A 26,563-nucleotide genomic window follows, 5' to 3' on the forward strand; every position below is an offset into this window, starting at 1 on the left:
ATCTGGGCAATTCAAGAAAGTGATGGGAACGACACAGCAACGGATTGGGCAGGCGAGGGGCTACATGTTGGGCTGCATCTCAAGTTCCCAGGTCCCACTATTAAGCCACAATAGCGGCAAGAGTGGGCCCCCCCTCCCAACAACTTTTACTTCTGAAAAGCCCTCACTAGCAATGCATACCTTAGCTAAGCACCACACTACCTCCAACAAAGCACAATCACTGCCTGCATGACACTCCGCTGCCACTTCTCCTGGGTTACATGCTGCCCAACCCCCCCCCCCCCCCCCGCACGACCCAGTGTCCACAGCGCACACCAAAGTGTCCCTGCGCAGCCTTCAGCTGCACTCATGTCACACCACCCTCATGTCTATTTATAAGTGCGTCTGCCATGAGGAGGAACCGCAGGCACACACTGCAGAGGGTTGGCACGGCTAGGCAGCGACCCTCTTTAAAAGGGGCGGGGCGATAGCCCACAATGCTGTACAGAAGCAATGAGAAATATAATCCTGTGCCACCGCCATCAGGGGCTGCACACGTGGGCATAGCAATGGGGAACCTATGTGCCACACACTATTCATTCTGTCAAGGTGTTTGCATGCCCCAGTCAGACCGCGGTTTTTTTATAAATAGTCACAGGCAGGTACAACTCCACAATGGGAATTCCGTGTGCACCCACAGCATGGGTGGCTCCCTGGAACCCACCGGCTGTACATAAATGTATCCCATTGCAGTGCCCATCACAGCTGAGGTAACGTCCGATTAAATACAGGTGGGCGTCGGCCCACACTGCATGCCCCAGTCACACTGGGGTTCTTTAGAAGTGGACACATGCAGTTACAACTCCCTGTGGACCCACAGCATGGGTGGGTGCCAGGAAGCCACCGGCGGTACATAAATATATCCCATTGCATTGCCCATCACAGCTGAGGTAATGTCATGTTTAATGCAGGTGGGCTTCGGCCCACACTGCATGCCTCAGTCAGACTGGGGTTCTTTAGAAGGGGACACATGCAGTTACAACTCCCTGTGGACCCACAGCATGGGTGGGTGCCAGGAAGCCACTGGCGGTACATAAATATATCCCATTGCATTGCCCATCACAGCTGAGGTAATGTCATGTTAAATGCAGGTGGGCTTCGGCCCACACTGCATGCCCCAGTCAGACTGGGGTTCTTTAGAAGTAGACACATGCAGTTACAACTCCCTGTGGACCCACAGCATGGGTGGCTCCCTGGAACCCACCGGCGGTACATAAATATATCCCATTGCAGTGCCCAGCACAGCTGATGTAACGTCAGCTTTAATGCAGGTGGGCAAAAAATTAATTGGATTACACTGTAGGCGAGGGCCCCCCAAAATTGTTGTACCAACAGTACTAATGTACGTCAGAAAAATTGCCCATGGCCAACCAAGAGGGCAGGTGAAACCCATTAATCGCTTTGGTTAATGTGGCTTAATTTGTAACTAGGCCTGGAGGCAGCCCAGTTAAAATAAAAATTGGTTCAGGTGCAAGTTTCAACGCTTTAATGAGCATTGAAACGTATAAAAATTGTTTACAAAAATTATATGACTGAGCCTTGTGGCCCTAAGAAAAATTGCCCGTTCGGCGTGATTACGTCAGGTTTCAGGAGGAGGAGCAGGAGGAGGAGGATGAATATTATACACAGATTGATGAAGCTAAAAGGTCCACGTTTTTGATGGTGATAGAGAACGATGCTTCCATCCGCGGGTGCAGCCTACGTATTGTTTAGGTATCGCTGCTGTCCGCTGGTGGAGAAGAGAAGTCTGGGGAAATCCTAGGGGTAGAGTAGATGGAGCTTAGCTCCGCGTCCTCCCCACCTCTCCCTTCACAAAGAGCGCCAAGGGGCAGCGAGAAGAAGAGAAGGGGAAGGGAGTTTAGCAGTCACGCTGCTAAACTCCCTCTCACCTCCCTTCTCCGGCAGCTAGCATAGGCTCCTATAGAAATCTATGCAGCTGCCGTGGAAATACGCCCATGTGCACAGATGCATTGTAAGCCAAACTGTGAAAACCTGTCCGATATACGCCCATGTGACTAAGCCCATAAACACATATCTTCTATATATTTGTCAATGTCTGTTTGTTGGAGTGTCACACACAAATGGTACGACCGATTGACATGAAATGTTGCACACAGTATAATCTCAATCCGGAGAAGGTTATAGGCTAAAAAATAATTCTGAAATGCTGTTGTCTGGGCAACCTTATTTGCATATTTTTGCCTTTCCTAGAATTTTAATGCAGGAGCCCCCAAATTTTCTTTTACCAATGTATTATTCCTGTTTATTTCCAACAAGTGATTCCCTCTAGAGGAGTCAGACTGAGCGCTGGACATTAGTGTTTCAGGAAATGCTCTGTCCCCAGACAGGAATACATGCAGCAACCGAGGATTGGAAACTGTTGACCATAGCAACCAATCCCAGTGCAGCTTTCATTCTACACCTGCAGTATAATATATAACAACCAATCCCAGTGCAGCTTTCATTCTACACCTGCAGTATAATATATAACAACCAATCCCAGTGCAGCTTTCATTCTACACCTGCAGTATAATATATAACAACCAATCCCAGTGCAGCTTTCATGTTACCCCAGCAGTATAATATATGGCTAATACATTCACATAGTATTAATCAGCATCGTTGCTTCCACATATTTATGCATACGTTCTGACATCCTCTTTTCTTACTTAACCCTTTCCAATCCAATTTGTATCCTGGTTTTCCTAGGAGGCTTACTCTTTTTCTGCTGTTATACAACGGCGCTACATGCTGGCTAAAGCCAGTACTGCATGAGGTGACACGTTGGATAGGCTCCAACAGCAGAGAGGCTGGCAATATACAGTAAGAGAACCCCGACGGACGTCTTCCAACATCTGAGCTGTATAGCCTTAAATCATGATGTCTTTAGACGTCAGACAGAGAATTGGAAAGGGTTAACATGTCCTGTTTTGTATCGCCCGCCTTCTGTATCGGGAACCCGGGCTAGTTACTTATAATTTTCACTGATTTATTATGTTTATTCTATTTGTGCACAAACAATACTGTCTGTCATTTCTGAGTACGCACAGTAGTCCATAAAAAATAAAAAATTAGCTTAGCCCCCCTGGAACAGTCATATCTGTACGCTTTGAAGGGTTTCATTGATTAACATGTCGCTCTGGCTTTTGTGCATTATACCGGTAGGGTGCAAACATTAAATATAGATTTGTATTTCTCCTCTGCTCCCCATACATGCTTCTGCAGCTCCTGCATTCAGAATGGATCAGGTGGGCAGCTACTGGTGAGTGGCATCACCCACTGTGCCCATCTAGAGTGTGCTGAAGTCTATTACAGCTCTCAGCACCGTCTTAGATTACTGATATGTCCCAGAATGGAGCAGGTGGGCAGACAGTGGTGCCTGACAACTCCCACTGTGCCCGTCCACTCCGTCACATAGAGCGTGCTGAAGTCTATTGCAGCTTAATCCCATATTGATATTGGTAAAGATCTAGCATAGTTTAATCCTATGCTGATCACTTTCTGCAACTAGTTATTTTAAACCTAATAAAAGTCATTGAAAAGCTATTGAAATGGCAAGAAAAAACAGTTTTGTGCCACAGTTTATTCCGGCCAGCTTCACGCAGTCGTATTTGTGCACACCAAATTTGAGCATGCAATACACAGAGAATAGAACCCATTGATTTCCATAGGTTGATTCACATATGGATATTTTTCCTGCACATTTCTGTCGCCCAAAAAAACCTGCAGCATGCTCTATGTTTCTATGCATTTGCACAACAAAAGTCCCCATAGAAGTAAATAGGGATGCACAAATGCGTGAAAAATACGTTATGAGATGTGCGAAACACTGCAAAATTGCACAGGAAAAAGAACACATCTGGAACCCATTAGACTAATGAGCTATTTCAATTGGTGTGTATTTTTTGGCCGTGTGCAAATGCACATGCCTGGCACATGGAAAAAGTACAGTAAAATATGGCGATGGGCATGCAAGAAAACATTATTTATTCTGCAAAAATGCTACACTCATGCATGAAAATATGCATACGCTCGTGTGAAGGGGGCCTATATGTCAATATAAACTTTTCTATAACTATAGTTTGTAAGTCACAGTGACATACAGAACATCACCATGACTACAGCTGAGATCGCAGAAGCATCTTGCAGTTGATAGAATGTAACCCTGGAGATCAAAATATGTTTTGGCTGAATATAGCTATTTAGCACTGGCATGATATCTGAAGTGACTGTCATACCAGACATTTGCTTTAAAGGGATTCTGTCATCAGATTCATGCTGTACGAACCATGGGCCACATCAGATTCATGCTGCTCGAACCATGGGCAGCACGGAGCTGAGACAGAGAAGTCTATTGTCCATACGAGTGCTTTCTTCTAAAAACTTTGAAGTTTGACTCAGAGCTAAGCTCCGAATCATGGGTTGGGCCACTTCAGCCTCTCCCCGGCCGCTGGATGTAAACTGACAGCTCATCTGCCTGTTTGTGAATAGGAATAGGAGCTGTCAGTCTGCATATAGGGGGCGCTGAGAGGCAAAATAGACATTGAGTATAGGATGTATTGGTGCTAGTGTGAAAGCTTGCATACCAGCAAAGAAGTTAAACGAACAAAAGAATTCCAGCAGCACAACCCCTGTAATGCTTTGCAGGGCAGTTGTCTGGGGTGCTTGCTCGCCGTCAGAGTCCTGACTCCACAAAGGACTCAAAGTACCATAAGTGAAAAAGTGTATCGCAAGCAGCTCACGGGAATCTTCCTTAATTAAAAACTTACATCATAGGATGTCTCGTGCATGCGCGGTGAGGCATCGGGAAGCCAGACAGCTCCATCTTTCTCATGGGTGCTGTAGTCCGCGCGATATACAGAGTCTCGCGCATGCACCGTTCATGACTGAGACGCCGGCAAGCTCCATAATGGCTGTGGTATCTGCCTATATGGTTATATGTGCAAGATTAATCAGCAAGGGGCATTACTAATGGTCTGCACCTGCCGGTCTCCCCTGGAAAGCCAACAGGGCACATGTTTGTAGGGGTGTTGTCTTAAGGAGTCACACTTATTTGTTGGTGATGGGTATTTAATGAAGTATTTTTGCGTACTGTGGTTAAGCTTGAAAAAGGCTTGTGAGGGGCCGAAATGTCACTTTTAGAATGGAAACAATAAAGAGACATCTTATGATGTAAGTTTTTAATTAAGGAAGATTCCCGTGTGCTGCTTGCGGTACACTTTTTCGCCAGCAGAGAAGTTAAATGGGATGTTTTGGAGGGACCAAAGAAAGAAGCTGTGTGATATTTATATGCCTATTAGAGATGAGCGAGCATACTTGCTAAGGCAAACTACTCGAGCGAGTAGTGCCTTATGCGAGTACCTGCCCGCTCATCTCTAAAGATTCGGGTGCCGGCGGGGAAGAGCGGTGAGTTGTGGGAGTGAGCAGGGAGGAGCAGAGGGGGAGAGAGTGAGAGAGAGATCCTCCCCCTGTTCCTCCCCGCCCCCTGCTGGCACCCGAATCTTTAGAGACGAGTGGGCAGGTACTCGCATAAGGCACTACTAGCTCGAGTAGTTTGCGAGTACGCTCGCTCATCTCTAATGCCTATATAAAACATGGTCTGTTCCTAGGGAGATATATTCTGACGAAGACATATTGCAGCTGGTGTACCACCAGAGATGTTAAACAGGGTTATATTGAAGGGATCAGAGAAAGAAGCTGCATCACGATTAAATGCCTTTGCAAAACGTGGTCTGTACATTGTGAGAGATATTGTAAAGAATGTATATTTCTGTGACTGTCACTGAATATAGCAGCAAAGTAGACAGACAAAGTACACTTTGGTGTGGGAAATATTACAATTCACTGTTTATGTTCTCAGGTGTTGTTCAAAGTCACAAGTCTGGCTACTACAAATTATTTGTAGCTTTTACGCAGCTACAGTTCACATAAAACTAAACAATACACCAACAACAACAAAAAAAAAAATTAAAGTAAAAAATAAAGCATGAAGACAGCAAGGGGTGTGGGACGTTTCATAGCATTGTTGGTAGAGTTGGTAGAGGACGGACCAAGATGACACTTAAAACAGCTTCCACTGAAGCAACAGCTTCTCATTCTGCAGGAGGTGAGGTAAACCCAATGCTGCCGAAGAGGTAGTAGAGTGGATGACACAGCATGCCCTAAGTACTACCACCTCCTTTTCCTCCCAGTCGTAGGAACACAGCAGTCAAATTGCACCAGTGAGCATCCCCCTTCTACTTCACTCCATGCCAAATCCTTCACCCTTCGAAGCAGTCCACATGCATCAGTCTGAGGAGCTGTTTGATCATTCAGTGTCATGGATGTCAATGGGGCAATACAAAGAACCAGATAGAGAAGGCCAAAGCATTGAATACACTGATCCTCATCCATTTGTTTTCCGCTGAAGAGGAAGATGTGGTTGGGTCAGTGCACGCAGTCAGACCTCCACAGGAAATGTGTACTCAGGGGATGTGGAAGTGGAGATGCCAGCTCACTCAACAGGAGAAAAATGATGAAGAGGAGGTGAAAGATGAAGAGTTACTTGACCCAACATGGACAGACAGGGAGAGTCATAGTAGCAGCTTGCAAGGAAAGAGCAAGAGGTGGAGGCTGCGGGAAAGCATCATGCTAAGGGCTTTTATCTACTAGCGGGTTTTTTTTCGGCGCGATTTCACAACAGCTAGGTCTGCCGACTATATGAGTGATAACGTGTCTCTGGCATTGCAGAACGCTATCAATGGTAGAGTACACTTGACCACAAACACATTGTCCAGGAAGCAAAGGTTAAAGGGGTTCTGACATGAAAAAAAAAAAATTGTACTCACCTTGCCTGGCCTGGCCCGATCGCCAGGCATGTCCCCTCCAGCCGGCATCTTCTTCTGTGCCTTTAAAGCAGAGCAGGAGCGGTCAAAAAGACCGCTTCCTGCTCTGGTCCGTCCGTCAGGCACTTCCGAGGTCAACGGACGGACCGCTCACAGCAAGCACGTCACAAGCAGTGCTTGCTGTGGGCGGCCCGTCCGTCCGGCTGAACTCCGGAGTGCTGCGCATGCGCAGTGGAGACGCAGCCCGTCCTGACTCTTGTCAGAGGGCACCTCTCCACTGCGCATGCGCGCGATCCTGGAGCGGCGCGGCTGCTGGAGGAAGAAGACTGCCTGCCGGGAGATGACCCCCCGATGTCAACAACAACAGAAGAACAGGTAAGTGTTATCTTTTTATGCTTTAGCAGCCATTAACCCATGGGTTCCCTGGGTCCATTAGGCAGACCAGGGAACAATGGCTGGTAAAGCATAAAAAAATTATTCATGTCAGAACCCCTTTAAGGCAAACAGCAGGCAAACATCAAATTCTAGGAAACACAGTCGAGGTCAGGGATTACAAAAGACAGACAGAGAGATCAAGAACAGGCAGAGGTCAGAACAAGAATGTGCAGTGACTGAGGCACAGGGCCCATAGCTGAGGAGATGGCGGGGTAGCTGAAAGGGATGTCACGGTGGCACTACCATCACCTCCCCTGAGGGACGCGTGCAACCCTTCGCCAAGGCCCTGGCAGGCCTCTTCAGACAACACTGGTTGTGTGGTTACCTGAATAAACCTCTGCGTTGAACCTTCAGTATATGTCACGGGTGATGCCACTGTTCCACCCACTGCAGTGAACTCCGACGATGGTGCAATAAATAGTCAACACACATGGGGCTGTACTTTAAATAGACTAAACTGGGAGCGGTCGATGAAGTCCTTCTTTACTGTAGCATTCAACATGGATAACATACAACAGTTCTTACAATGGATGATTGGCTCTGGAACAACTGTTACTTGTGAGGTGGCAGGGAGGCAACTCAGGGCATCTTGATATGTACAGTCTTTGTTATCTGTAGCATCACTTTCTTGGATGACTTCTCTCACTCTCACTCTCTCTACCTGCCAACACTCATGGTTTAGCTGTCCACTAGGGCACACTCTCAATCCTTCCATGATGACTGACAAACTTTAGACCAACTGGGGGAAGACAGGGTATTCTCCATTTTCAGGTAGAAGGGATACCCTCTGCTTCCTCCATCTTGGAAGGGCCTAGGTGGGACTTTCTCCTGACTGTCACACTTCTTTCAGATGGATTGTAATCCACAAGTAGACATGCAGGCTAGACTCTCTGTCTCTACTTCTCTTGATTACAAAGGCCAAAAGACCCATTTGCACACCTTGCAAACACATAGATCTTCCATGCTCATGTGACAACATTTCATACACACAAACTGTTACCTTTTCCAGACATACCTAGACATTAACCTCTTGCACGCTGCAGCTGTGCAATACATAAGACTCACTGATAAGACAATTTGCACAGTGCATTCACTTTAAAGACATGACATTTATGGACAGTTATGAAGGGGCCAGATATGTATACTTCAGGCCATTACAGATGTCTACTATAGTCAGTGGTAGATGGTGATTGGAGGGGGACATGTTTAGGAAGCACGCAATAGCCCTTTAAGAAAAGGGGTGGAAGCGCATGCTAGCCCTATGGGCAGATACGAGAGAGGCAACAGAGGAGTGAGTGTAGCGTGCAATGTGTTTGTGACAGCAGTGCCTGCGGTAGGGCCCCAGCAGCAGGTGAACAGGGTGGACAGCAGTGGTGTGCTATGACACTACTTTTAGCCTTGAGTGCTTCTGGCTTTACCCCTGGCTGCATATTTGTTCCTTAGGGCGCCCACCCACTGGCGATTTTTTTTCCCTGCGAAATTCGCAGCATTTTTTTCTCTGCAGGGGTCTATGGGACTTGTAATGTTAAAATCGCGATCGCGCAAAATCGCGATTTCTCGGTAAATTGCGATTTTGCGCGATCGCGATTTTAACATTACAAGTCCCATAGACCCCTGCAGAGAAAAAAATGCTGCGAATTTCGCAGGGAAAAAAAATCGCCAGTGGGTGGGCGCCCTTATACACTGATTATAAACCACAAAACCTGGAATACAGGAAAGATTGAAATATCCAAGTAGTAAGGCCGCCTGCACAATGGAAACCATCTGCTTGGAATCCACACAATGGAGCATGCTGCGATTTTTCCAAAAAGAGCGAAAACCACAATTGGTTTCTGCTCGTGTGCAGGAAGAATCACTTTTCCATAGCATGCTATGGGCGGTATTTGCTGCGGAATCCGGAGGCGGATGCTCGCTCCGGATTCCGCAATGCGAATCCGCCCATGTGCAAGCGGCTCAAGTGCAGGTTTATTTCATGTGATTGGCATTGTTAGATATTGGGCATGTATTCTACAATATGTAAATACTGTATTTATAGATGTGCCCTTACTTCATTTTCTCTTCTTTTTATACATCCTCAGATATATGACTAGCTTAAAAAAAACATGATTTCATGTTACTTTTTAGGTGACGTACATGACATATTGGTCTATGGGTAGCCACTAGAGTTGAGCGAACGTACTCTTCCAACTTGATGCTCGTTCGAGTATTAGCATACTCGACGGTGCTCACTACTCGAGTGAGCATAACGCTGTGTTCGACCCCGCCCCAGTTTTGGTCCCTCCCCGCTGCTGACGTGTCAGATTTAACCCCGCCCCCCTCCCCCCCGCTGCGCACATCAATGGTAGTTTGTAGCTGGCTTGACGGAGGAGAGAGAGAGAGAGAGAGAGAGAGAGAGAGAGAGAAAAGAAAAAAAGCTCGGCAACCGGCAGGTCCCATACAAAAATGCTTGAGTCTCCCATTGAAGTCAATGCGGTTCGTTACTCGAATAGAGCTCCCGAATTTTACGAAAAGCTCGACTCAAATAACGAGGACCCGAGCATATTGGTGCTCGCTCATCTCTAGTTGCCACCCAGTAGTTATGATGTGTTCCAGCCTGTCAAAAGTTTTTATAACATGTCATGATAATATAATAAATTTAGAGACACACACAGAATTGGTGTGGAACACCAAAATCAGCTTCCCAGCATGTACCCCCAGCATTTTTCAACTAGACTAAATGAATGCATGAAAATGCAGTGCTCTAGTCAACATAAAAGTGGAGTTCCATTTAATAGGCAGTGGCATAACAATAGGGGTCACAGTGGTTGTAGTTGTGACCGGACCCCTAAGCTAGGGGTGCCCAAAGGTTTCTCTTACCACTTACATTACTGGGCTTGTCCTCCCTGCTCCTCTCTTCCAGCCAAGCAGTATGAGCATTTAGACTTCCTGTTCTATCAAACAATAGTGATGCATTCACTTTGCCTGCCCGGATATGCAGCCAGAGAATAGAATGACGACTCCTTTTCTGATGTCTGATGCTTAGGAGCACATAGTGAACAGGAGAAGAAAAGAAGCTGTTCTGTGCCCTGTCCACATAAACCAATAGGCAGCATGAGTGCAGCACTGCAGTTTGATGGAAAAGGAAGTCTCAATGTTCATACTTCTTGGCCAGGTGAAGGTGCGTGGGGACATTAACTTCAGGTAGCCTTTTATTTGGAGGTGGGGAGAGGAACACAGGGGGCTAAACTACGGCAGAAGATGGCAGAAGCCAAGTCAATGGATGTAATGTGATGCCATGAGCAATGTTCTGCATTCTGCTGCATAACCTTGGGTCCTAGCATTCATGTGGGTATTGATGTGCCTAGCATTCATGTGCCCTGTCACACTGCAAAAATTGTACAGGAATAGTTTGAGGAACATAACAAAGAGCAGAAGGTGTTAATTTGGGTAATCGAACATGTGTTTGATGTGCTGGAAAACCAAGTCTTAAAGGATCTACTCCTAATATCTTGGTGCCAGATATCCCAGAATTCCTTCATAGGTCTCTTGGAGTCCATAACCCAATGCACTTGGATTCCAAGGAGTCTTTATTATTTTGTCACTCTCTTGTAGATGTGAATATTTTATGTAAAATGCCATCAGGGTATTATAATGTTTTTTGATTCAGTGCTAACATTGTCTGGTGCTATATACAGTTTTTCTCCTATTATCCTATTTTATGCCCCAAACTATTAAATTACACATTCACAGAGAAGTTGACCCAGTTTCATTTCCAATTTTTCACATTCAACAGAATTTTGAATTTATGAAGCCATCCTAGATAACAAAAATATTGATTAACATTTATCTATGACCCCAGAGGAGCCTGCTAGCTAACTTATCTTCCTTCCATACATTTTGCAGTGAGCCAATGAAACTATCAGTGTCGAGACATACATACAAACCCTATGTAACTTCCAAACATTTAAGAAGTTCACCCTTTACCTCCAAGTGTTGTTATGCTTTATTACATTGGGGTTTTCTTGAGAATGATCAATAGTCAGTGGGGTTTATTTATTCTCAAAATAAACAAGTCGTTCCTTAGTGCACAGTACATCCTATTACAACTGAGTTTGCCTGTAAATAATGAAGAATCTAAAATATAGATATTGCTTTTAATACTTTTGAAACCTAAAACAACTTTCTAAATACAATTTTTTTTAGCTTCTTATGGGAAAAATATCATACAAAAATCTATAGTAATATATCATCAGAGCCGAGAAAGGTATTGTGTGAAACAGAGTATCATGCACAAAATAAGTTGGATAGCAAAGAGAATAAAACATTAAAAAGTAATATAAATCTAAACATCCATTTTGCACTTTTAAACTCCAGTGCTAGGCCCCTCAGAGAGAGATTCAGATCTTCAAATGGAGCAGTATTTCATGGACAGTAATTTAATTAATCTAGCGGAGTGTATTATGCAGAACTATGGAGGTCAATTAAATCTGTATGAAAATATTGTTTCTGCTGTTAAATAATAAACGTATAAACAGTTTTATTCTGCTATTTAATTCAACTGATAAACACAGCTGATGGGAACATTATTTATGTATAGAATAATGTATTGGAGCTCGAAAACAAATAGCAACTCATTTAGTCAACAAAGCAAAATCTACACATTTTCTGCTATGAAACTATGTAACTGATGTTCTTACCTCATGGGGATTTTTAGCCATTTTATGTACTATAGCATAATGTTATATTTGTAATAATAGTAATCTTTATTTGTATAGCGCCAACTTATTCTGCAGCGCCTCTAAAGCACTGGAGAACACAAACAATACAACAAATTATATGTGGTATACAATCAAACAGGGTGGGGGTGATACAGGAGGTATGGAGGCAGGAAATGACACATGGGGGAACACAGACAGTACAATGATTACATGTGGTATTCAGTTATTAGGAAGAAAATGGAGTGATTAGGAAGAAAATGGAGTGGGGGTGATAAGGGAGTGCAGGGGCAGAAGACATGTATGAAAGGCAAGGGGGAAGGTGTGGGGAGCCATGGGGAGGGGTAGGGGCATGTTTTTTGTGAGACGATTATATCAGGAGATTTGGTATGCCTCCCTGTAGAGGTGCATTTTTTTTAAGGTGTGTCTGAAGTTCCGTGCGTCGGGTATTGACTGGAGGTATATTTTGAGGTAGCGCATTCCAGAGGATCAGTGCTGCTCTGGTGAAGTCCTGGAGACAAGCATGTGAGGTTCGTATTAGAGGGGCATCTAGTTTGAGTGTGTTAGCAGAGCGGAGTGCATGGGCTGGGTGATGTATGGACAGGAGGGAAGCGATGTAAGGTGGCGCAGCGATGTAGAGAGCTTTGTGTGTAAGGATGATGAGTTTGAATTGAGTTCTGTGGTAGATGGGCAGCCAATGAAGTGACTAGCACAATACGGAAGCATTGGAGAAGCGTCTGGATAGGAAAATAAGTCTAGCTACTGCATTTAGTATGGATTAGAGAGGGGAGAGTTTGGTGTGGGGAAGGGCAATGAGCAGTGAGTTGCAGTAGTCGAGTCGGGAGTGGGTGAGGATGACAACAAGTGTCTTTAGTGTGTCTGTGGGGAGGAACGGACAGATTTTAGCCATGTTTCTGAGGTGTAGGTGGCATGTTTGGGCCAGAGATTGGATGTGGGGGGGTGGAGGAGAGGTCAGCATTCAGTGTGACCTAAAGAAAGCAAGCATGCTGTCTAGGGGTTATGATGTTCCCAAAAACTGATATGGAGATGTTGGGGGAGGTCAGCTAGTAGAGGGTGGAAAGAAGAGGAGGTCAGTTTTTGAGAGGTCAAGTTTGAGAAAAAGGGAGGACATAGTGTTAAAGACAGCAGACAGACATTCAGTGATATTTTGGAGGAAAGGTGCTGAGATGTCACAGGAAGAGGTGTATAGCCGGGTGTCGTCAGCTTAGAGGTGGTATTGGAGGCCAAATATGCAGATGGTTTGTCCTATTGGGGCTGTGAAGATAGAGAAGAGGAGGGGACAAAGGAATGAGCTCTGGGGGACCCCAACAGCGAGAGGTAGTGGAGAGGAGATAGAGATAGCAAAGGAGCAGTCAGAAAGGTAGTAGGAAAACCAGTATGGAACAGTGGCCTTTATGCTAATAGAGCGAAGCATAGTGAGAAGGAGGTCATGGACCACAGTATCAAATGCAGAGGAGAGGCCAAGGAGGATTAGTAGGGAGTAGTTGCCCCTCGGCTTCGCTTTCATCAGGTCGATTGACATTTCTGTGAGGGCGGTTTCGGTCGAGTGTAGACAGCGGAAACCAGACTGGAGGGGTCAAGGAGAGTTGTCAGAAAGCAAGCTTGTGAGTTGGAAATTGACCAGATATGTTAGTAATTTGTGGCACATCCAACCTGGATGTGCTGGATCTGTCACTTGCAAATGTCCCACAAATGGAAATAAATAAAGACAAAACAAGAATGGAACCAAAATATGGGAAACACTGTCCCTATACAACCAAACGCTAGCAAGGGCCCTGCCTGAAAGCAGGGTGATCACCCCCAATAAGGACAGCCCCTAGTTATCCCTACGTGGGAAAGGGAAACAACACAATTAAATCAAAACTAGAAATGAAAACAAACGCAATACTTACCTTGAGATGCAGCAAGTAACTGAGCAATCCAGGAGCAAGCTTATGACTGCTAGCCCAGTCAGAGAGAGACTGAAAATCAACAGCAGTTCAGCTCAGTATCAGGCAAGGCCAAATAGCCCTAATAATCACTCACAGGTGCGCCCAACTACATCACACCTAACACCACACCCACTGAGCCAGAAGATGTAGAAACATCTCCAAAACCAGCACCAAACTTATTAGCAAAGCAGCAATCCCAGAACCGCCGCAACAATTTGGAGATGAAGGGGAGGTTCAAGATGGGTCGGTAGTTGGCAGCGTTGGAAAGGTCAAGGGTCGCTTTTTTTTTTTTAGCAGAGTGGATATGATGGTGTTTGAATAAGGAGGGGAAGATTCCAGAGGTTAGTGAGAGGTTGAAGATGATAGTGAGATGCATAATGACAGTTGGAGAAAGGGACAGGAGGAGGTGAGAGGGAAGAGGGTCGCTAGCGCAGGTTGTGGGACGAGGAATGGAAAGCAGTCTGGAGACTTCTTTCTCTGTTGTTGGTTCTAATACAGAAAGATAGTGAGTGATGGATGCAGTGCTGAAGAGATCAGGATTGGGGCTAGCCATTCAGTTTTTAGAGATTTCTTTATGGATGTTTTCGATTTTTTTCTTTGAAACAGGCTAGTTCTCCAGCACTGATATCCGTCACAGGGGCCTGTTCTTTGGGGCTGAGGAAAGAGTTGAAAAGTCATTTGGGGTTATGGGATAGTGAGGAAATGAGGGAGGTTAAATAAACTTGTTTTGCATGGTGTAGGGCAAGGTTATAGGTTTTAAGCATGAATTTGAAGTGGAGGAAGTACATAGGCTGCTTTGATTTTTTCCACAGTTGTTAAGCATATCTAGAGCACCGCCAGATAAAGTGCATTTGGGATGTCATCCAAGGATGCCGTGACCTGTAGTGGACAGCTCAGGTCACGGGGGGGGGGGGGCATTTGAGAGTGGTGGAGTAGTGTTTGTCAAGCAGGTTGGGGAATGAGAGGAGAGAGAAGGGGGACAGGGAAGACTGTAGGGTGTGGATGGTCTGGAGGTTCCTAGAGGTGCAATAGATGGGAAGGTCTGGGGAGATGCTAGGGTGCCTAATGGAGAAGGAGAGGAGGTTATGATCCAAGAGTGGAAGGGGGGAGATAGTAAAATGGGAAGCAGAGCAGAGACAGAGGAAAATTAGATTAAGGGTGTTGCCATCTCTGTAAGTCAGGGAGTCAGAGAGTTGTGATAGGCCGAGGGAGGAGGTGAGTGTTAAAAGCTAGGAGGCAGATGAGGAGATGGGGTCATTAGTGGAAATGTTGAAATCACCGAGGATGATGGTTGGGATATCACAGGATAGGAAATGGGGGAGCCAGGTGGCAAGGTGGCTTGCCTCTAGGAACATCGGGTGGGACCTGGGGGCCAGTAGATAACTGTGACACACAGGCACATTGGGTGGAAGAGTCCTAGGATGTGGACTCTGAATGATGGGAAGGTGAGTGAGAGAACCAAGGGAATGACCTAGAAGGTGCACTTTGGTGAGAGGAGGATGCCTACTTCTCGACCGCACCTGTCATTTGATCTAGGGGTGTGGGAGAACTACAGGCCATCATCGAACAATGCAGCAGGGGAAGTAGAATCAGACTATTGTATCCACGTTTCAGTGAGGGCAAGCAGGTTCAAGAGGGTTTTGTGTGGCGCAGAGTGTTAAGGAAGCAGAATGCAGTCCTAAGCTCTCACCTGTAAGTTCAATCCCCACATGGTGGCTGGCTGGCTCAGCCTTTCATCCTTCTGAAGTCAGTAAAATGAGTGGGGGGTAATAAAAAAAATTACCTGAGTAAGTTGGTGCTAACAAGTCCCTTCCCTTTGTGGGTAGTTGGGAGTTTGTTGCATGCAAATTGGGAGTTCCATAGGACGCATTTGAATGAGTCTTAAAAACAAAAATAGGGAATAGGAAGCCAAGCCAGAAAACCATACACAGACAGCTGTTTTGAGGTGTGCAGTAGGTTTCTGGCTTAGCTAGTGAGAGGCCTGTGAGGGTGGTCAGAAGGGGTGTAGTCCCCTTGTTTAACCCCTTCCTGCTGCAGGGCGTAAGTTTACGTCCTGGCAGCCTGGTACTTCCTGCAACAGGACGTAAATTTACGTCCTGGAGATAGCGCGAGATCACATATGATCCCGCGCTATCCCGCAGTGGGAGCCAGCTGTCAGTCACAGCCAGCGTCCCGCTGCAACAGCGGGGGAGCATCGGAGATGGGCCCCCCTGCTGTTAACCCCTTCCCTGCCGCGATCTAAGTAGATCGCGGCAGGGAAAGAGTTCACAGAGGGAGCAGACTCCCTCTATGTCTCCGGCCGGCTCTTGCGATAACATCGCGAGAGCCCGGCCTGTCACCATGGTAACAGGACGCCAGACACTGGCGTCCTGTATTGCCTATGCCTGAGATCGCTGTATAAGCGATAAGGCATGGCAGAGCAGTAGCTCTGCCATGCCTTATGACAGAGATCATCAGGGCAGTGGTTAAAGTCCCTCAGAGGGACACAAACAGTGTAAAAAAAACAAAGATTAAAAAAATGAATTAAAAAAATGTAAAAAAAAGAGTTAAAAAACCATTTTTTATGCTTTTTCTCAGATTAGCATAAAAAAAGGTAAAAAAAAAATAAAACCACACATATTTGGTATTGTCGATACGTACAATAATGCTTTTGACTGTGCACGGAAAGAAACGCTAAAAAACTGAGGCAAAATGCTAATTTTTAGCATTTTGCCTCACTAATAACGCAATAAAAGTGATCAAAAAAGCCATATGTACCCCAAAATGGTACCAGTAAAACTACAGCTCATCTCGCAAAAAATAAGACCTCATAGAGCGCCGTACATCGAAAAATAAAAAAGTTACAGGACTTTGAATGCAGCTATTTAGAATAGAAAAAAGATTTCCAAAAAAAGGGTTTTTATTGCAGAAAAGTGGAAAAACCTAAAAAAAATGTAAGAATTTTGGTATCGTTGTAACCGTACCGGTCCGCAGAAAAAATGGAATGTCTCATTTATGCTGCATGAGTACCGCTGTAAAAAAGAAATAAAAAAATCTATGGCAGAATTGATGCGTTTTCTCTCCCTGCTATCATAAAAAAAAAAAAAGGTTTTACAATATAGTCTATGTACCCAAAAGTGGCACCGATAAAAACTACAGTTCGCCACGCAAAAAGCAAGCCCTTATACGGCCGCGTCGACGGAAAAATACAAAAGTTATGACTTTTGATAAACGGCGAAGAAAATCCGCCAAAAATTATTGCGTCCTTAAGCCCCAAATAGGCCATGTCATGAAGAGGTTAAGGAGTCGTATTGTTCCATCATCTTTATATCCAAAGCTATAATTGACCTTCTAATCTTGAAATAATGTAAATAGTGCATTAGTGTAATAGACTGGTGATTGACTGCAGTACTACGCATAGCCATGTGTTGCCCAGAAAAAAATGTAAGTGAGAAAGTGCAGGGGATTTTACTTTCTGGTGAGATTTGATTGTAGGATGAATCAGTGTCAAATACTTCCTATTTTTAAAACATAGACTATTAAAAGATCACGTTCATTCTATTCAAGCAATCAATGAACTCTAAACCTGAAAAAAGGAAGAAAACTCCTAAAACAAAGAGTTTTGCAAAAATCCTTTAGAGAAACGTGTTAATTTCCTGCTGATCCATTTCACCTTTTGCTGACAAATGACCGAGGGCTTAGCCTGGGGGCTCACTTACAGCAGTAGGAAAAGGAGTCTTCTGCAGCCAGTTGCCTTACAGCCAGATAGAGATATACGAGGAGGAGGAAATGGCTGATTTCCTGGGACACATGTAGACAAATTCTTTATACATTTTTCACAACTTCTATTAAGGTTTTTTCCCCTACATTTAATGTCCTTTCGATTCTGACAGACGAAAAACTTTCTGGGCTATATTCCATATTTTTGGTTCCTAAGTATGAGAAGGTACTTATTTTAAATAGATAACTTGATACTTTATATCTTTTTTGTATTTTTCAAATGTACCTACATTAGCCTCTTTTCACACGAGCATCATGGTTTTAATTACAAAGGAGAATTAGGAGAAATCCTCATGAAAATCTCACTGCTGGTAAGATTAGTTCTAGAGATTTCTTTATTGAAAACAAAGGGCTTTAGAGCTTTTGATATATCTCACTGGCAATCAACAACCTGTTCAGCATTACAATACATTATAGCATCTTCTGCAACTTTGTAACCAATTTACATAATTACTGTACTAGGTTTCTACCTTTATAGATACTTTTACTTATCCTAAAGAGAATATGTAATCAGAAAAGGACTAATATATAAATCACATTTTTGTGGTAAACATATTTTTTTTAGAATTTTTGATCATATTTTTAATTTCCAGGTAAAATCTATATTAAAAAAAAGGAAAAACTAAATCCTGCATTGCCCACCATAGACAAGGACTCCCAGTGACTATGCAGGAGGGTAGTAACCAGATTGAGCCACCACTGCTACAAATCATTTGAGGTAGGCTTGCTTGAGCTATGCGTCAACAAGGACGCAGCTGCCAGAAAAATAAGAGACCGGTCTCCGACTAGCTAGTGTGCCTACACTGACGGGCGGAAATCCCGCCGTGGGATTTCCCGCGGGATTTCCGCCACTGAAAGTTTGCATAGGAGTGCATTACAATACGCACTCCTATGCAGACGGCCGCGGTTTGGCCGCGCGAAATCTCGCGCGGCAAACAAACCGCGACATGTCCTATTTTTGTGCGGGGCACGCACTCACCCGGCCGCCGGCTCCGGTCTGCGCATGCGCCGGCTGCGCCGCAGCCGGCACATGAAAGAGCTGGGGCCGCCAGGCGCAGGAGAGTACGCGCTCGTCCCTGCAGGCTCTCGGGTCGGGTCCCGCGGCGAGAATTCTCGCTGCCGGATCTGACCCGCTCGTGTGCAGGCGGCCTTAGTGACAATTTCTTTATGGACTGTACAGCTCACAAGGGCCTTATCACTATGGACTGAGACAAGATAGGGGAGTATCTCCTCAAAAGCACATCATTTAGAGTGTCATTCGTCATCAATAGGTCCTGGAATCCCTTGGCAGTATAATAGAGGCAGTAGTGATGAAGATAGTAGAGAAGGTAAATATTAATGCTCTAACTATGCTACTGTCATCTGAGTGCCCGCAGAGCACCACTCTGGTAACAGGAAAACAGCTAAATTGTACAGGTGATTCAATCATTTAATATTATGACATATCACTGAGATAAATTAGAAGAGGAAGGAGAACAAGGGGACAGAGGTAGTTTCGGGATTTCTTTTCTACAGAATCACTCCTGGCCATCCACTGTGTAGGGAGTTACAAAACAGCTACATTAAAGGGAGTTATATTTAACGTTGTTGTCTCCAAACAGAGTTTTTTCCAAATTTTGGGAAAATAACAGGAGGGTCCAGCATCCATAAGGTAGATGGCTTTATTAGGAATCCAGATAAAATACAAATCCAAAGGGAAGACAGAGTCACATTCTTTGTTTCAGGCTAATTGAGTCCTTAGGCCACCTTCACATGTGGAGTATTCACTGTGGGTTTTCAGCATTTGAAAACCTGTAGCAAATATGCACTAAATCTGCACCTACAGTAAATATTGCTGCTTTGGCTACATTTTAATTGTGTATCTGCTGTGCGATTTAACTCTTGTACTCTCTTTGGCAAAAAAAACCAAAAAAACAAGCACCTACAGTAAAGGGAGTTGTCATTTGCAAAACCTGGCATGCAGTTACATCTCAGGCAGATATGCAAATGATAAGATATGTAGCATGAGTATATGAATGGTCTACCTTTGACACCTACTCACCATTTCCTTCATTTGCAGTGGTGACATAAATAACGAAAGTGGACAGCTAAGGAGTGAAACCAGGTTGTCGTCAGCGATTAATCTAGCTTGGGCACTAGCGATGGCCATGTTCGTGTCAGGTGACCTAAGGGGGAAGCGTCTTAGTCCTGCCTTTGCTGTGGAGTGACACACTGCCTACACTATTGGTCTGATGATATGGGGGCTAACGCATACAACAGTCGGTCACCCCTAGTAGGGGTACAAGAGACAATGACAGCTCAACGATATGTTCAGGACATCCTGCAGCCACATGTGTTCCTCTCATGGCAGGGGTTCCAGCAGGATAATGCTCGGTCACACAAAGCCAGAGCCACAGGAATGCCTGCACAACATTGCCACACTTCCATGGCCTGCCTGGTCACGCGATTTATCTCCAATAGAACATGTATGGGACCATATGGGGCAGCCTACGGAGTTTGCATGATCCAGAGGCTCAGTTACAGCAAAAGTATACCAGTATGTTGCAGGATACTATACTGAACTTTTATGCCTTCATGCCCGCCCGTATTACATGTTGCATCCAAGCTAGCGGTGGCCCAACAGGGTAATAGAGCTTCCATGCCCACCAGTATCTCATCTAGCATCCAAGCTAGTGGCGGTACAACAGGGTACTAGAGCCTCCGTGCCTGCCCATATCACATCTTGTATCCGAGCTAGAGGTGGTACAACAGGGTACTAGAGCCTCCATGCCCGGCCATATCACATCTTGTATACAAGCTAGAGGCGGTACAACAGGGTACTAGAGCCTCCATATCCATCCATATCACATCTTGTATACCAGCTGAAGGCGGTAAAACAGGGTACTAGAGCCTCCGTGCCTGCCCGTATCACATCTTGTATACAAGTTAGAGGCAGTGCAACAGGGTACTAGAGCCTCCATGTCTGCCCGTATCACATCTTGTATACAAGCTGGAGGAGGTACAACAGTGTACTAGAGCCTTCATGCCCACCCGTATCACATCTTGTATCCAAGCTAGAGGCGGCACTACAGGGTACTAGAGCCTTCATGCCTGCCCATGTCACATCTTGCATACAAGCTAGAGGTGGTACAATAGGATATTAGAGTCTCCATGCCTGCCTGTATCACATCTTGTATCCAAGCTAGAGGTGGTACAACAGGGTACTAGAGCCTCCATATCCATCCATATCACATCTTGTATACCAGCTGAAGGCGGTACAACAGGGTACTAGAGCCTTCATATCCATCCATATCACATCTTGTATACCAGCTGAAGGCGGTACAACAGGGTACTAGAGCCTTCATATTCATCCATATCACATCTTGTATACAAGCTAGGGGTGGTAGAACAGGGTACTAAAGCCTCCATTCAAGGATTTAGTTTTTCACAAAAACTTATCCTTTTGCTCAGATATTCTAATCACTTACTTACATCAATGTTACAATCTCATATAGAAAATTTCATTTAATTCCGAGAACTCCTTCTAGGTGCTTGATTTCTTTTTGACAATGAGTGTATGTCAAGGCTAGAATTCTGTAGCATAAATCTACACGTTTTAAAAACTGATGTGGATTCATTACGGAAATTTTCCAGAGTATGTGAAGGAGATTTTTGAACCGCCCCTTACTCCCACATGGCTTGTAGTGTAAATGCTGTGGAATGTCTGCAGCAAATCTGCCAGCTACAATTCTGCAGCATTTCAGGCCTGTGTGAAGGTAGCATCTGTCATACGTGTAACTTATTACAGACAACAGGTGATTAAAAAGGTACATGTGACCAATAGCAAACCAAAGGGGGTTCAAAAATGGGCAACTAAATTAATACATGGAATGGGAGGACTGGAATACCCAGAGAGGCTATCCAAATTGGGATTATTCACCCTGGAAAAAAGATGGTTAAGGGGCGACCAAATAACTATGTATAAATACATGAGGGGACAATACAAGGATCTCTCCCAGGATCTGTTTATACGCAGGACTGCAACGGTAACAAGAGGGCATTTGCTACGTCTAGAAGAAAGCAGGTTTCATCACTAACATAGAAAGGGGTTCTTTACTGTAAGAGCAGTGAGACTGTGGTATGTGGTGATGGCAAAATCGATAGAGGAGTTTAAGAGGGAACTAGACGTCTTTTTAGAGCACTGTGATATTACCGGATATAGACATTTGATAACCAGAAGGGTTCTTGATCCAGAAATCATCTGACTGCCGGTCTTTGAGCCAGAGGGGGATTTTTCAAACGTTGATCCAGAGATTATTCTGTCTGCCACTATGGAGTCAGGAAGGAATTCCCCCCCCCCCCCCCAAATGGGGTAAATTGGCTTCTACCCCATTTAATAATGCCCAAAATAAACCTTGTTTTTGAAACATCCAGTATGCTTTACGTATAAGCAACTTGCAGTGATGATCACCACCCCTTAAAGGACTAGTACCTGTTCAATCCACAGTACCCTAAGGGTAGCTTCACACGAGCATGTTTTTGTGCGTGCATACGCGCGCACAAAAACATGCTTGTATTAGAACCAATGCATTCCCTATGGTGTGTTCACATGTCTGTGTTTTACCGGTGCGTGCCTGTAAAGATAGGACATGCATGCACCGTAGGGAATGCACGCATTGTCTTCAATGGAGCCTCGTCTGCTACCGGCGGTTCCATTGAAGACAATGGTCTGCTGGCAACACTGAATTGTTTTTCAGGGAAGGGTTTTACATATAAGCTCTTCCCTGAAAAACAAGAATTTTAGTGTAAAAAAAATAAAATAAATAAAAATTCTTACCTGTCTGCCGCTGCCGTGTCCCAGCGGGGAGGAAGAACACATCTGCCGCATGTGGCAGATGTTTCCTTCATCCCTGCAAGGATGAACAGATGCAGCAAAGGAATTCTTCAACCCTGCGGGGAATAAAGAATTCCCTACCACAGCTGTCACAGATGACAGCTGTGGTAGAGGATCCAGCTGCTGGCATCCTGTAATTGTTTTTCAGAGAAGGGTTTTAAATATAAGCCCTTACCTGAAAAACAAGAAAAAATGGTGATAAAAATAATTTAAAAAAAAATTCTCACCTTTCTTCAGCTGCTCAGGCTCTGCCGCGTCTAGCCAGCTCTTCTCCTGCACTGCTCTGAGGAGTATTCAGCAGGCAGGGATTTAAAATCCCCGCCTGCTGAATGGGCTGCTTCTGATTGGCTGAGCACTGTGACCAATCAGAGGCAGCTCTTAGCTATTAAATGACAGCTGAGAGTTGCCTCTGATTGGTCCCTGCACTCAGCCAGTCAGAGGCAGCACTCACCCATTCATGAATTCATTTCAATACAGTTTTTAATACTGTTAAATTTGTTGCAAAATTTTCTGCTGCGAAAATTCTTCACTATTTCCGCTAGTTGTAAAAATACTCTAAGGCCTTGTTCACATGAGCGTGTATTTTCGCGCACGTATGTGCGCAAAAAAAATACGCTCCTCATTTATGCGGAAAATGCGTGAATGGGCTAAGTTTGCGCCTGAAACTGTGCCTGTTTACTGGAGCAGCTGCTCCATGAAGGTCCCCTCATCACTGAACACTATGACAGCAATGTCACAGTGTTCAATGATGAGGGGACTGCAGTGGGGACGAAAGAATCCCCTGCCACAGCTGTCACAGCTGTGGCAGAGGATCGCAAAGCTGTCCCATTGAGTTCAATGGGGCCCATGCTGCTGCTGCCACATTGGAAGCAATGCGATGCAGGCAACCACCGCAGGGATTTTCAGGGAAGGGCTTGAAATATAAGCTGCTGTAAAAAAAAAAAAATATATATGTATATACTCACCTCTCTGCCGCTGTTGGGGCTTTGGCGCGTCATGCTGCTTGGTCCCCGGCACTGCTCTGAAGTTCTTTCAGCCTTCTGAAAGTGCTGGTCTCATTGGCTGAGTGCTTAGCCAATCAGAGGCCGCCTCAGCCATTCATTGAATTTTATTTTAAAATCTCCGCCTAGGGAAAATGCTTCTGTTCTGGGGATGCCAGAGCGAAGATGTGCCAGAGCCCAGACAGCACGGCTAGGTAAGTAATTTTTTTTCCCCAACACCTGTGGATGATTTTCAGGGAAGGGCTTATATTTAAAGCCCTTCCCCAAAAATCACTGCAGTGTTTGCCTGCCTCCCATTGCTGTCAATCGGGCTGCGGGCAGCAGCGACGGCCCCATTCAAAGCAATGAGAGAACATTGCGTTCCTTTGCCACAGTATCACAGCTGTGGCAGGGGATTCTTTACTCCCTGCAGGCAGTGCGCTCATCACTGAACACTATGACAGTGCTGTCACAGTGTTCAGTGATGAGGGCACTCCTGCGGAGAATATTTACACGCAGCGGATGTCCTCTCTTTTCCAGGTGCGCGAATTTGCATGCCTGTAAAACACGGACATGTGAACACACCATAGGAAAACAATGGTTCTAATAGACATATATGAGCGCACAAATACACGCTAGTGTGATCGAGGCCTAAGAGCGGATTCCACATTAAAAGAAGTGTCAATATGCACAGTATTAGCGCAAGCACGTGTTCAAAATACACTTGTTCACTGTGCAAAAAAATTGCGAAACACGCTCATCTGTGGTAGCCCTTAGACTCTGTTCTGTGTTCTGACAATTAGGCAGGGCTCACACGACCATGTTTATGGGCACAAAAAAAAACACTGGTGTGAGTGGCCCAATAGAAATCAATGGGATATTGGCATCACGAGTTATGCGTGTGATGTGCAATGACAATATGCCTGTGTGAGTCTAACCTTACATAAAACGTTTTCACAAAGAGCAATGTACATCATAAACAAGCCAAAGATTATAGTATATTACATCCTACATCAATTACTAATGCATAATAAATATTCCAGTAATATTTCAGTATACAAAGTGCTCATAAAACCATATTTCCATAGGTCCCGGATGTGCATCACAGATAATACCCGCTACACCCTGCGGATTGATATCTAGCAAAGCTTCAATTGATTTTGTCTTAAAGATACTAAATTTCATTTTCCTAATCGTCTTTTATCTATTGCATGTGGTGCAGTATTGAACTATCACGTTTTTTTTTTTCCATTTCAGTATCCAGGAAACATAAAACAAATCAGAGAAAGCCGACTGACTCAGGCACACAATGCAGTATGACAGAAATGGATTTAATGAATCACTCTTAATTGCCCTGTTTCTAAGTCACAGCTATTTTATCTTCACATCTTTGTGTTTGCGTTATTTTAGCTCAGACGCTTATTGGTATTTTTTTCTATTGTGATTTAGAAGTCAGGAAAGTTGCTGGATATGAAATATTACAGAACAAGATCTCAGTATAGAAGGATCAAAGACTTTGACATAGACACGCTGTTTGTTGATGACTTAACTTGCAGCAATATTACTTGTCCTGTTAATATGGAAGAGCGAGTGCAGGTCATCCAAAAATAAATGAAAGTTAATTGAACAAGAAAAAGCATTTAATAAATACTTAGTGTATGAAAAAAATAAGCACCTAGAAGGAGTTGTCAGAATCAAATGTAACTTTTATTTGTGATGTAAGTGACTACAATATCAGAGCAAAAGGATTATTTATTACCGAAAACTTGAAAGAAGGTTCTAGTGCCCTGTTGTACCGCCTTTAGCTTGGATACAAGATGTGATACAGGCAGCATGGAGGCTCTAGTACCCTGTTGTACCACCTCTAGCTTGGATACAAGATGTGATACGGGCGGGCATGGCGTTTCAAGATGTGGCACGGGCAGCGTGGAGGCTCTAGTTACCTGTTGTACCACCTCTAGCTTGGATACAAGATGTGTTACGGGCAGGCATGGAGGCTCTAGTACCCTGTTGTACCACCTCTAGCTTGGATACAAGATGTGATACGGGCAGGCATGGAGGCTCTAGTACCCTGTTGTACCACCTCTAGCTTGGATACAAGATGTGATACGGGTGGGCATGGAGGCTCTAGTACTCTTTTGTACCACCTCTAGCTTGGATATAAGATGTGATACGGGCAGGAATGGAGGCTCTAGTACCCTGTTGTACCACCTCTAGCTTGGATACAAGATGTGATACGGGTGGGCATGGAGGCTCTAGTACCCTGTTGTACCACCTCTAGCTTGGATATAAGATGTGATACGGGCAGGAATGGAGGCTCTAGTACCCTGTTGTACCACCTCTAGCTTGGATACAAGATGTGATGTGGGCGGGCATGGAGGCTTTAGTACCCTGTTGTACTGCCTCTAACTTGTATACAAGATGTTATTCGAGTGGGTATGGAGGCTCTAGTGCCCCGTTGTACCACCTCTAGCTTGAATACAATATGTGATACGGGCGGGCATGCAGGCTCTAGTACCCTGTTGTTCTATCTCTAGCTTGTATACAAGATGTGATACGAGCAGGTATGGAGGCTCTAATACCCTGTTGGGTTACCTCTAGCTTGGACACAAGATGTGATGTGGGCAGGCATGGAGGCTCTAGTACTCTGTTGTACCACCTCTATTTTGGATAGAAGATGTAATACAGGCAGGCTCTAGTACCCTGTTGGGCTGCCCCTAGCTCGGATACTAGATGTGATACGGGCAGGCATAAAGGTGTAAAGGTTCCCTATGGTATTCTGCAGCATATCGATCCACATTTGCTGTAATTGGGCCTCCGGATCGTGCAAATTCATGGGCTGTCGAAGTTGGCATCCTAGATGAACTCATAAATATTCTATTCATAATAAATCAGGCAACGAGGCAGACTGTGAAAGTGTGGCAATGTTGTGGAGGTATTCCTGTGACCCCCTTGCTGTATACAGATGAGTTTTATTCTGCTGGAAAATATCTCTTAGTAGCCCTGC

This window comes from Eleutherodactylus coqui, chromosome 12 (assembly GCF_035609145.1).
Source record: "Eleutherodactylus coqui strain aEleCoq1 chromosome 12, aEleCoq1.hap1, whole genome shotgun sequence".
NCBI lineage: Eukaryota > Metazoa > Chordata > Amphibia > Anura > Eleutherodactylidae > Eleutherodactylus > Eleutherodactylus coqui.